The 12,128-nt window shown below is 40.9% G+C and overlaps 1 pseudogene; it reads left to right on the top strand.

Moving 5' to 3' along the window:
- Nucleotides 1–313: 313 nt before the first annotated feature.
- On the top strand, nt 314–809 carry LOC135278057 (large ribosomal subunit protein uL11-like; annotated as a pseudogene).
- The last annotated feature ends 11,319 nt before the right edge of the window (nt 810–12,128 follow it).

Here is a 12,128-nt window from a genome sequence, read left to right as displayed (position 1 = left end):
TTCCTGCCAGCCTGAGAGGTGGACCAGAAGGAGATCTTTGGTGGGTGGCATGTGTACACTAAAGGCCAAATGATAATCAGTTAACTACAATTATTTCTAACTTGGGTCAATAAAAGTATGGACTTTTATTATTTTATAAATTTAGCCTGCAATTTTACTTTGTGAATTTCTGGTTATTGTTTTTAATCACTCCTATATGTGAATTTTATCATTTCAGAAAGGTACCCTTTCAGTTTCCAGCTCAGAGAAGGCCAAGGCACAACCTTCTTCAGTCATCCTGAATCTGGTTTCGTCCAACACCAGCCACTTCATCATGCCACCTAAGTTCAACCCCAATGAGATCAAAGTCATATACATAAGGTGCACGGTGATGAAGTTGGTGACACATCTGCCCTGGCTCCCAAGATCAGCCCCCTGGATCTATCTCCAGAAAAGGCTGGATATGACATCACCAAGAGAACTGGTGACTGGAAGGGTCTGAGAATTACAGTGAAACAATTCATCAGAATAGACAGGTCCAGATTGAAGCAGTACCTTCTGTCTCTGCCCTGGTCATCAAAGCTCTCAAGGAACCAGCAAAAGACAGAAAGGAACAGAAAAGCATTAAACACAATGGAAATATCACTTTTGATGAGATTATCAACCTTGCCAGACAGATGTGACACTGATCTTTAGCCAGAGAACTCTCTGGTACCATTAAAGAGATCCTGGGGACTACCCAATCTGTGGGATGAAATGTTGATAGCCACCACCACCATCATGTCATAGAGGACATAAACCGTGGTACAGTGGAACACCCAGCTAGTTAAGAAATACAAAGGAAAATATTTCAATAATGAATCATTTGACAACCAAAAAAAAAAGAGGGAGAGGGCAGATGGTACTCTTGCTCAAGCCTTAACAAGATCTAGAAAAATGATGGAATAATCTGCTCCCATCTGTCAATTAGGTTTCATTGTACTGACAACCTCAGCTAGCATCACAGACGATGAAGAAACAAGATGAAATCTCACAGAAGGGAAAGCCTGGGACTTTTTTTCTAGGCATATAATAAATATATACAAATAAAATGCCTTGATGGACCAAAAACAAGGGAAATGGGTTTATGAATGAGCTTTATTTTTTTATATTTTCCTGTGTTTTTAATAGTGTTCTATAATGATTATATGTTTTTTAAATCAGAAGAATTCCGGGCGTGTTGGCTCATGCCTCTAATCCCGGTACTTTGAAAGGGTGAGGTAGAAGGATCAATCAAACACAGGAGTTCAAGACCAGCAGGGGAACATAGTAAAACCCTGTTTCTACAAAAAAAAAAAATTAAAATTAAAATAAAAATTAACTGGTCATGGTGACATGTTCCTGTAGTCTCAGCTACTTGGGAGGCTGAGGTGGAAGAACGGCTTGAGCCCAGGAGTTTGAGGCTGCAGTGAGCTATGATAGTGCCACTGCACTCCAGGCTGGGTGACAGTGAGACCATCTCTAAAAATGAAAAAGAAAAGAAAAGAAAAAGATTGTGAAAAAGAAAAGTTAAGAGACACTGAAAATCTGTGATTATACTATTTTAAATGTGTCAAGATGTTACCTGATTATTTCTAACTTGGATCACTAAAAGTCAGTCTCTCCCAATTAGTACTCTTTTTGAGACAAAGTTGCAAATTACACTCTCATCACACAACTTTCTCTTGAATTAAGTTGTTTTGCATTTCAATTACCACCTTGGAATAAGTACCATTTCTAGGAGGTTATAAATGAGAGGCTTAGTAAGGAAGGGTCAGTGAAGAAAGAGGGAGACCATGGCCGGGTGCAGTGGCTCATGCCTATAATCCCAAAACTTAGGGAGGCCAAGGCAGGCAGATCACCTGAGGTCAGGAGTTCAAGACCAGCCTGTCCAACATGGAGAAACCCCATCTCTACTAAAAATACAAAATTAGCCAGGCATGGTAGTGCATGCCTGTAATCCCAGTTACTTGGGAGGCTGAGGCAGGAGAAACACTTGAACCCAGAAGGCGGAGGTTGCAGTAAGCCAAGATCATGCCATTGCACACCAGCCTGTGCAACAAGAGCAAAACTCCTTCTAAAAAAAAAAAAAACGGAAAATAAAAAGAAAGAGAGGGAAACCAGCCACACTGCTTGTTTCCACACATTTCAAGTGTGACTACCACCTTCTCACCAACCACCCCTTAACTTTTAGCCATATTGACATTCTTTTTTTTTTTTTTTCAAACAGGGTTTAGTTCTGTCATCCAGGCTGGAGTGCAGTGGCGCAATCTCAGCTCACTGCAACCTCCACCTCCCAGGTTCAAATGATCCTCCTACTTCAGCCTCTCAAGTAGCTGGGACTACAGGCGCACATCACCACACCCAGCTAATTTTTGTATTTTTAGTAGAGATGGGGTTTCACCATGTTGTCCAGGCTGGTCTTAAACTCCTGATCTCTCCCGATCCCTCCTTGGGGCTGGGATTATAGGCATGAGCCACCGTGCCCACCTGACACTTTCTTGCAAATTTAGCTACCATTTGTATAATCCACACTCTTCAACTGCATTCTATAAATGCAAATATGTATGAGGAGAAATAAGGAAGTAACTGAATCACAAAGTTATAAAGACTGTCATCACACAACCATCTGAAAAGTCATGGAACAGTTGTAGCTTCCTTGTCTTACCTCAGGTCAAGCACTGCCTGATACATTTACATCCTTTTACAGATAAGGTTAATTTCCTTTATATGCCTCAAACCCCATTGAATTAGAGACCTACTGTATTATAGTTCAAAATTAAACGAATGGAATTAGATGGAATGCAATATCACGAGAAGCACACTGGGCTGACCTGAGTTCTGAGCTCTGCTGCCAAGCATGACTTTGGGTTAAATGTTAAATTAGAAAGTTGAAATAAAATAACTCCATAGGCCATTTGAGTTCTAAAATTTCATTATTTTTCAGATTCCAAATTGCAAGCATACCACAATACGTTAAGTGACAACTCTTTGCTAGCAAATATTTTTTTTCTCTAGCAGCACTAGGATTTTTGCATGATGTCTATAATTCACATCATTCTGGTATCTATATAAATATTCCTACTAGTGAAACATAAATCTCTTATAGTCTGTGGCAGATTGAGCATGTAGCTGTATTATCTTCCTCCGTGATCCATTTAGGCCTACTTAATTCTACAAGGTGAAGCTGAGTCAATGCTCTGACAATGATCTTCCAAGGTCCACCTAGGTCCTGCTTCTAAAATTAAGCTGGAAAACACTACCCAGTGCAATTCCAACTCACTATCTCGCACAGACTGAGAGCAACTGTGTTACTTCATTTAAGATGAAACAAAACTTTGTAAATTGGCATCATGATGCAATTTTACATGAAGAATATTGGCCATGGCCCGACATGGTGGTTCATGTCTGTAATCCCATACTTTGGCAGCTCAAGGCAGGAGGACTGCAGGAGCCCAGGAGTTCAAGGTTATGGTGAACTGTGATCCTGCCACTGCACTCCAGCCTGGGCAACAGAGTGAGACTTTGTCTCTAAAAGAACGTTTTTTAAAAACAATAATCTCACTATACTTCTATTCATAGTTTTCATTAGCAATTTTTGGGCCTTATTCTAAGTGGATCACTCCTAAATTTCCATCTCCATCTCCAGTTCAGAATAATCTCCTGAGTTCTATACTCATATTTCCAACTGCTGAATGGTATCTCTCTTCCTTTTCTGTCCACAAACAACTGAGACTCAATAAACATCATCCCCGGTCTCTGTTCCTTAAATCTACTTCTCTTTCTGTGTCTGTGATCTCTGAGGACAACAACGCTTTCATCTTGGGGACTTGAGTTTTAAACTTCAGCACATCACCTTTGACTACCCTTTCTCATAAGTAATCAGTTGTCATTTTCTGTCAAGTCATGTCAGTCTGCCCCTCAGCAACTGTGTCATCCATCTTCCCCACATGTCCACGGCCCTATCCTCTAATTAGGCACTATTCTCCCTGATTCTAGTCTCCAGTTTCTCCCCATCAATCCATCTCTCACATTGCTGCCAAATAAACTTTCCAGAAGTACAGATATAAGATTTATATTCCCCAACCCCAAAACTTCCAGAGGCCCCCAATTCCTGTAGAATATGGTTTTAAGATATTTTTATTTTTCAAAAGCAAATGAATGCTATCTTAGACAAAAGCCTTTGACAGAACTCCAGTGTATAAAACACACAAAAGTGATACCTTATTGAAACCTTATTGCAGGTTTGTGGCTGAGATAGTGAAAGAGATCTGACCTAACCACTCCATCTTGCTTCTGGCTTCCAAGCTGTCCTTGTTCATTGTTGGGTGTAGGCTGAAATAACCTTGAGAGGAACTTAGTTTATAATATGTAGTTTAAAACAAAGATGATAATAGCCCTTTCCCAAAACAAACCTTCAGGTCTGTGGACTAGATTGCCTTTGTTGGACTAACAAATTAGCCGCAGAATTACAAGTTATGGTTTAAGGGTCACGCAGCTGGAGGCTACAAGATTCTGACCCTCCCTAAACTGCTCCTAAAATCAGTGCTTGAGATATTCTGCAGACCCTGCACTTGATGGATCACCTGATACCTCCCAGATCAATAAACTGGCTCATCTGATTTTGTGTCCCCCACCCAGCAACTGACTCAGCACAAAAGGACAGCTTCAAGTTCCCATGATTTCATCTCTAACCCAACCAATAAGCACTCCTGACTCACTGGCCTTCCCTCACGCACGAAATTATCTTCTCATCCCTGAATGCTCAGGGAGACTAAATTGAGTAATAATAAAACTTCAGTCTCCCACACAGCCAGCTCTGCATGAATTACTCTTTCTCTCTTGCACTTCCCCTGTCTTGAGAAATCAGCTCTGTCTAGGCAGCAGGCAAGGTGAGCCCACTAGGTGGTTAAATTATTAACATGAATTTATTTTGTAAGTTAAAAACCCGTAAATCTATGTATTTTAAAATCAATCAGTGAGAAAAATGGGGCCGTTTTGATAAACACAAAAATCTGAAATCAAGTGCTAAGGAACTACATTCTTATATTAACATCCAATTTGATTCTCTTTTTGTTTTTGTTTTATAATAGAGCTGGGTCTCAGTGTATTGCCCAGGCTGAAGTGCAATGGCTATTCACAGGCACTATCATAGAACACTGCAGCCTGGAGCTCCTGGGCTTAAGCAATTCTCAGACACCCAAGTGGCTGCAACTACAGGTGTGCCCCACCATGCCCCACTTATTTCTGTTTTTTTATTTTGGTGGCACAGTATTGAGAAAATTCTTACTCATAGATAAGTAGCTGCAAATGCTAACAATTTTAGCAGTTCATCTTGTAAGATACTTCATTTGTACAAGAAGCTTTACTATAAAGTCTACACAAAATAGGTCAAGAGGTAACATAATTTTAATTGCCTCTAATATGTTAATTTTTATGCATTTTACATAGTTTTATTTTTATTACAGTTTTATGTGTGTGTGTGTGTGTGTGTGTGTGTGTGTGTGTGTGTGTGTTTGAGACAGGGTCTGGCTCTGTTGCCCAGGCTGGAGTACAGTGGCACAATCTGGACTCACTGCACTCTCCACCTCCTGGGCTCAAGCAATGCTGCTGTTTCAGCCTCCTAAATAGCTGGGACTACAGACGTGTCTCACCATGCCTAACTAATTTTTGTATTTTTTGGCAGAGACAGGGTTTTGCCATGTTGGCCAGGCCAACCTCAAACTCCTAACCTCAAGCAATCTGCCCACCTCAACCTCCCAAAGTGCTGGGATTACAGGCATGAGCCACCATGCCCAGCCCTTTCACAAATCCTTAAAAAGAAAGAAAAACTTGTTTTGCTTTTTCTAATTATTGCTGTGAGAATGTATATGTAAGAAAAGAAAATAATAAAATAGAGAAAAATTCTCCTTAATCCTTAAACCCAAGTATAAATACTATAAATGTTTTAGTATAATTTCCTTCAGAGTATGATTAATAGTTAGGTTATAAAGAACTATGCCAAGCACTTAAATAGAACTATGCCAAGCACTTAAATAGAACTGTGCCAAGGACTTAGATATTATCTCATTAAATACTCACAAACACTCTATTACGCAATTAATTTTATTATTTTCATTTTACATTAAGGAAACAGAGGATAAAATAGGTTGAGTAACTTGCCCAAGGTCACATAGTAAATTGCAGAGCCTGGCTTCAAAGAATATGTCTGACTCCAGAGACTATGTACTTAACCACAACACTGTATGGCTTTCCTTTTCATGCCCTCTTTCACTTACTTTAACTCTGTCCATTTTAATTTACTATTCCCTGAAGACATCTCTCTCTGCTCATGCCATTTCCTTTGCTAGGATTTCCCTTTTCTCCATTTCTGCCTAGTCAAATCCTGCTTATCATTTAAATGTCACCTAGTCCTGAAAATCTTCTCTAACCCACTTTAAGCTCTCCCTTCTAGAACACCCAATAATACCCTTTCCTGTACTTTTTCGTCTACTTTACTTCCTCATCCTGTATCAACCTCCTCCCCTTCCCCAGCCTCCCACACTCTAACAAAGACAGCAGGAGTTTACTATATTTGTCAGTGCTGAGTGACTAGTGGCCTTTCTCCAGTTCCCACGCTTTGGACCTAGGGCTGAGCAGTTGCTCTAGGAAGCAGCTACTGGGATAGAGGGAGGTGGCTTGGCCCTCTGATACTCAGTAAAAACTGGAGTTCCTCTGCACACAAGTCAAGAAAATGATTCCTTCTGTGATCTTGGCAAAGCCAATCTGCCACTCCTCCCCCCATCCTCCAACCCCACACCCCTGCTCCCAGGGCTCCCTGTTGCTTTTTTATCTTCTTTTCCCCTGGAGCCTGCCCTTGACATTCCTTTGAAGAGGATTTCCTCTTGATAAGTCATTCACAATGTGGGATAATGCCAGCTTTGTGATGTGTCCTGGGTTCTGCAAGGGCAAACTTGGTGGCTAAAGAAATTTTCTTTGCTTTATTTCTAAGTTTCTGTGGCCCCCTAAGGAGGCCATTACAATTGAAAAGGAACGTTCTGGATCTGAGATTATGAAATGTAGTTCCACTGGAACTGCATTTCTGAGCTTCGCAAGTCATCCCTAGGGATCCTTGAAAGAAAGTGCGGACATGTTTATCCAATTCACTTGTTAAGGGTGAAAGCAATGGATTGTCTGTACATAGGCCAACTGGAATGTAGCAGCTTCAAGTGACTAGGACTAGAAGCCATGAACCTTCTGGGCACATGCCATTTGTAGAAAGACAGTTTGCTGATGTATTTCTGATATGCCACATTCTTATTACAGGGGTATGGGAAAATGTCAATCTCAAGCCTGAACTTTGCCTTGAATAAAATTTATACATCCAACTGCTTACCAGGCATCTTTACCTGGATATAGGGCAGACATCTCAAATTTAACATGTCTAAATGAGTTCCTGATATCCCCTCTGCCCCCACCTATCCCACTCCCTAGACGCAAACCCTTCTCTTCCCTCAGTCTTCTTATGTCAGCTCAGATCAAAAACTTCAGTGTCTAATGTGCTAATATATTGGGGAAAGAAACAAGCCTTAGTGTCATTCTTGTCTCTTCTTTTCTCTTTTCCCTTCTACCTCAAGGTTTTGTACTTGCTCTTCCCTCCACTTGGAAGGCTCTTCCACCAGATCTCCACAAAGCTAGTTCCCTCACTCCCTTCAAGTCTTTATTGAAAACTCATCTTCTCATTGTGGCCTTACCTCGCCTCTCTCTAAAATGGAAAACAAATATCATGACACTTCCAATCCTCCTCCCTGTTTTACTATTCTCCTCAGGACTAGGAAGAGCTAACAAACTATGTATTTTACTTATTTAGCATAGTAGTAGGATGACCACTCCACTAAAAGGTTAGTTCCATCAGGGCAGGAAATTTGTATCTTTTTATTCACTGCTTTATCAGCAGTGTCAGAACAGTGCCTGGCACATAGTAATCACTCAACAAACATCAAGTGAATAGATGTTCAATGAATGAAAGATGCCAGATCTGAATGAAGAATGGTTTCACCCTAGTTTATGACTTTTCAAACTGCTTTCAGAGATTACAAGGAGAAGGAACCCAAAGGAGTAAAGCTCCGGACCTCCAATCCCCTGCCTTGACCAGAAAAGACCCAAATCTTACATATTGGTCTTACACACAGCTTTATTTTAAGGAAACATTACTTGGAGAGTTTTATTATTATTATTATTGTTTGAAAACTATTGTTCTAATTCCAAAGAAATTAGATGTCATAACCTCCCAGGCTAAGAACAATGACTTTGCTTCAAAGGGCTGGATCCAGCAGATGCTTTCTTTTTTAAAAAATTCTTTTCCTCAAGGGATAGGTTCTCACTATGTTGATCAAGCTGGAATTGAACTCCTGGCCTCAAGTGATCCTCCCACCTTAGCATGCTGCACTGCATCCTGCTATACCTGATACTTTCCAGTTCCATGTTCATCAAATTGGGATCATATGATGTGGCTTGCGTGTCCCAGGAAATGCCAGGAATATTAAAATGGCATATTTTCCTGAGCAGCAGTTTTATCTCAAAATTTGGGAGCAAATAAAAAATTTTCATTCAAACAAAGGATGAAGCAGAATAAAAAGTTCTTATATTTTTAGACAGTAAAAGACAAGCTTTAACAGAAATTATGTACTTGCAAGAAGCCACTTTAAATTACTCCTTGTCAGAGGGTATATACTTTTCCTTACCATTTAATTACCATTAGAATTATCTGAGAAGCACTATGTCCAGGTAATCTTTTGTACTGGGAGAGGAACAGAGGAGATTAGAAGTAAAGAGGTATAAGACTGAGTGAAGTGGCTCACACCTATAATCCAAGCACTTTGGGAGGCCAAGGCAGGAGGATTGCTTGAACCCAGGAGTTCAAGATCGGGGTGGGCAACACAGCAAGACCCTGTCTCTACAAAAATAAAAATAAAAAATTAACCAGCTGTAGTGGCGTGCTTCTGTGGTCCCAGCTGTCCAGGAGGCTAAGGTGTGAGGATCGCTTGAGCCCAGGAGTTCAAGGCTGCAGTGAACTACGATGGTACCACTACGGGCGACAGAGACCTCATTGCTAACAAAATAAATTAAATAAATAAGATAAAATGAAAAATAAATAAATAAAAAACTTTAAAGAAAATATGTGATAGTTGGAGCATGTAGACAGAAGTACTACCCCAAAGAAGCCTGTGCCAACAGACAGAACAGCAAAGCCTGAAATTGCAGTGAAGCATTTATTTCATTCAATACATATTTACTGAGTACCTACTCCATATCCGGTACTAAAATTTAAAGAGTATAACATGAGGTTTTTTTTTTTCTTTTTGGTCAACCTACTCACCAAACATGGTTTTTTAAACACGAAAATGTTTTTAACTGTTACCACAATTATAGTTATCTAACCAACTAAAAACAGTGCTGGTAGTAATTAGGGACAGTGGAGGTGGCAAATATATAAACATCTTAAGGGCCCCTACTGATTGATAAGTCTGAGAATTCATTGGCTATAATAAGCCTACATCTAGGAAGCGCAATTTTTACTGGTAGCATTTTCCATAGTAGCTATCATTTATAGGGGGTTCATAATATTTATTGACTTCTTAGGAAGGAAAGTATCAGAGTCATGGATGAGGGGATGGTTGATCTCCACAACTGATCTATGTAGCTATTCCACATTAGGAAATATTAAAGATGAAGAGCTCTGGATTGAAAAATACGAAGAACAGGAACCCCAGCTCTTGTACTAGCTCTGCCACTAAATCACTGTGTCACTTTCCCTTAAGGTTTCCTCATCAGTAAAATGAGGACTTTGGTGGATGAGATCCTCTCAAATGTTCCTTCTAGCTCTGATATCCTATGAGTCTATGAAACCCACATTCATAACCAAGCCACTCAGTGTATATACATATCTGAAACAGTCAACAACCACCACCTCTGTGTGAGCAAATAAGCAGTCAGGGAAAACCCCGTTAAACAAATGAACTTTGCTCTATATTCTCATTTTCAACAGAGAGGAGAAAGAATTCAAAGTCCAAGAAACAGCACCACTTCACCCTCCTCCCACCCCATTCCAACACAAGATTATTCCTTAGCACTTCAAAAGTCAAATCAGAGATTGTCACAAGTCCAAATCCAATCTACCAAACCCTATTTGGTTTGTTGGCAGATGTGGGAAAGCATTGAAGAGAATATGGTCAAGTACTATTAAAGATTTAGATATGATCTGGATTTACAGCTACCATGATCTAAACAAAAAGTTAAGAAGACCAAAGGTCCACATATGAAGGTGAGAAAGTTCACATGGGAAAAAAAGTGGATGCCTGCTCAGTACTTGGCTCCTCTTCAGTTTTCTCTGAGAGCAACAGCATTTCTTTCTAGATGCTGTCTGGCCACACACCCACCTGACCTCATTTCAGGGGTTTAAAGCATTTAGTTTTCAGGTTGAGTTTTTAAAATACTACCAAATAATGCAGGGTCATAGCTAGAGGGCCCTCAGAGAGGAACTAGGCCATGGCTCCAACTGGTAGCAAGTAGATTGTATTCAGCACATTTTGTGAGATCAGCATAAAGAAATGGTGGATTTTTTTTTTTAAGGAGTTTTTGGTCTTGTTGCCCAGGCTGGAGTGCAATGGCATGATCTCAGCTCACTGCAACCTCTGCTTCCCAGGTTCAAGTGATTCTTCTGCCTCAGCCTCCCGAGTAGCTGGAATTACAGGCATGAGCCACCACGCCCAGCTAATTTTTTGTATTTTTAGCAGAGACAGGGTTTCTACATGTTGGTCAGGCTGGTCTTGAACTCCCGACCTCAGGTGATCTGCCCGCCTCGGCCTCCCAAAGTGCTTGGATTATAGCCATGAGCCACCGTGCCCAGCCAGAAATGGTGGATTTTTAAAATATATTTGAGAAGAGCACAAGCCCTTCTGTTTCTCCAGGTAGTCACCACTCCTGGACTTCCACTGAATAGCCTGGGGCCAAAACGCTCTTGAGTTTGAGCTAAGACTTGGAGACCAGACTTTCCCATGACACTATTGCTGCCCTCTAGTCTCCCCCACTTCTGCAGCCACCAGCCTTGTCACCAGCCACTATCCAACATGAAACAACTCCCAAGTCAAATCAGCCCAAGCCTTCTCTGAGAAGACTCTTAACTTGGACCTGACAGTGCTTCCCCCTGCACTTCCTTCCACACTTTGGCATTGCAGTAAATATGGGAAAGCACTTTCAAGTGGGCTTTCTCCTCATGGCTGGCAGGAGACAAGTGCAAGCCACAGTGGGGTCAGCAAGGTGCTTCGGTGCTGCCGACACCCAGAGCTGAAGGTTCAGACAGTCATGCAAACGCAGGCGCCTCTGTGTATTTGCAATTCACTAGAAAGCAGGTCCATCCAAGGGGTCTTAGTTGCCAAGGTATTGAAAAAGACAAAAATACAAAAAGACCTGGTGATAGGGGACTGCCGCCTGGAAAGTAAGCAACGTAGTGAGTCCCTAAGGTCCTTTATTTGGGTTTCTGTAAGAATGCCTTCCATGTGTCCCAGATTGTCCTGGACATTCCCACATTTCAGTACTATGTCCTACAGCTGGATCATGTATCCCAATTTATTGTTTCAAAAATGTAAGTACTAGGCTTAGACATGTATTAGATCTCCACAAACAGAATGAGACAGTACTGGCAATATTTATTTGGCAAGGAGATGAACAAAAGTATCTCAGGTGTATTTTTTTCTTCGCTTCAAATTTATTATTTTTTTTTTATAAAGACAGAGTCTCACTCTCTTGCCCAGACTCGAGTGCAGTAGCATGAACACAGCTCACTTCAGCCTCAACCTCCTGGGCTCAAGTGATCCTCTCACCTCAGTCTCCCAAGTAGTTGGAACTATAGGCACGTACCACCATGCCTAGCTAATTTTTTTGGGAGGTGGGGAGGAGACAGAGGTGTTGCCATCTTGCCCAGGCTGATTTAGAACTCCTGAACTCAAGAAATCCTCCTGCTTTGGCCTTTCAAAGTGCTGGGAATACAGATGCAAGCCACTGCAACGGGCCTCAAATTCATTCCTTACTTCTAACACAGGCTGCCTTTTATTCTCACTCTCATTTCAAATTAAGATATTAGAATTTGTACT

The sequence above is a fragment of the Aotus nancymaae genome, unplaced genomic scaffold (genome assembly GCF_030222135.1).
Source record: "Aotus nancymaae isolate 86718 unplaced genomic scaffold, 86718_ANA_hifiasm-v0.15.2.pri h1tg000004l, whole genome shotgun sequence".
NCBI classification, from domain to species: domain Eukaryota; kingdom Metazoa; phylum Chordata; class Mammalia; order Primates; family Aotidae; genus Aotus; species Aotus nancymaae.
This window is presented reverse-complemented; position numbering and strand designations above follow the sequence as displayed.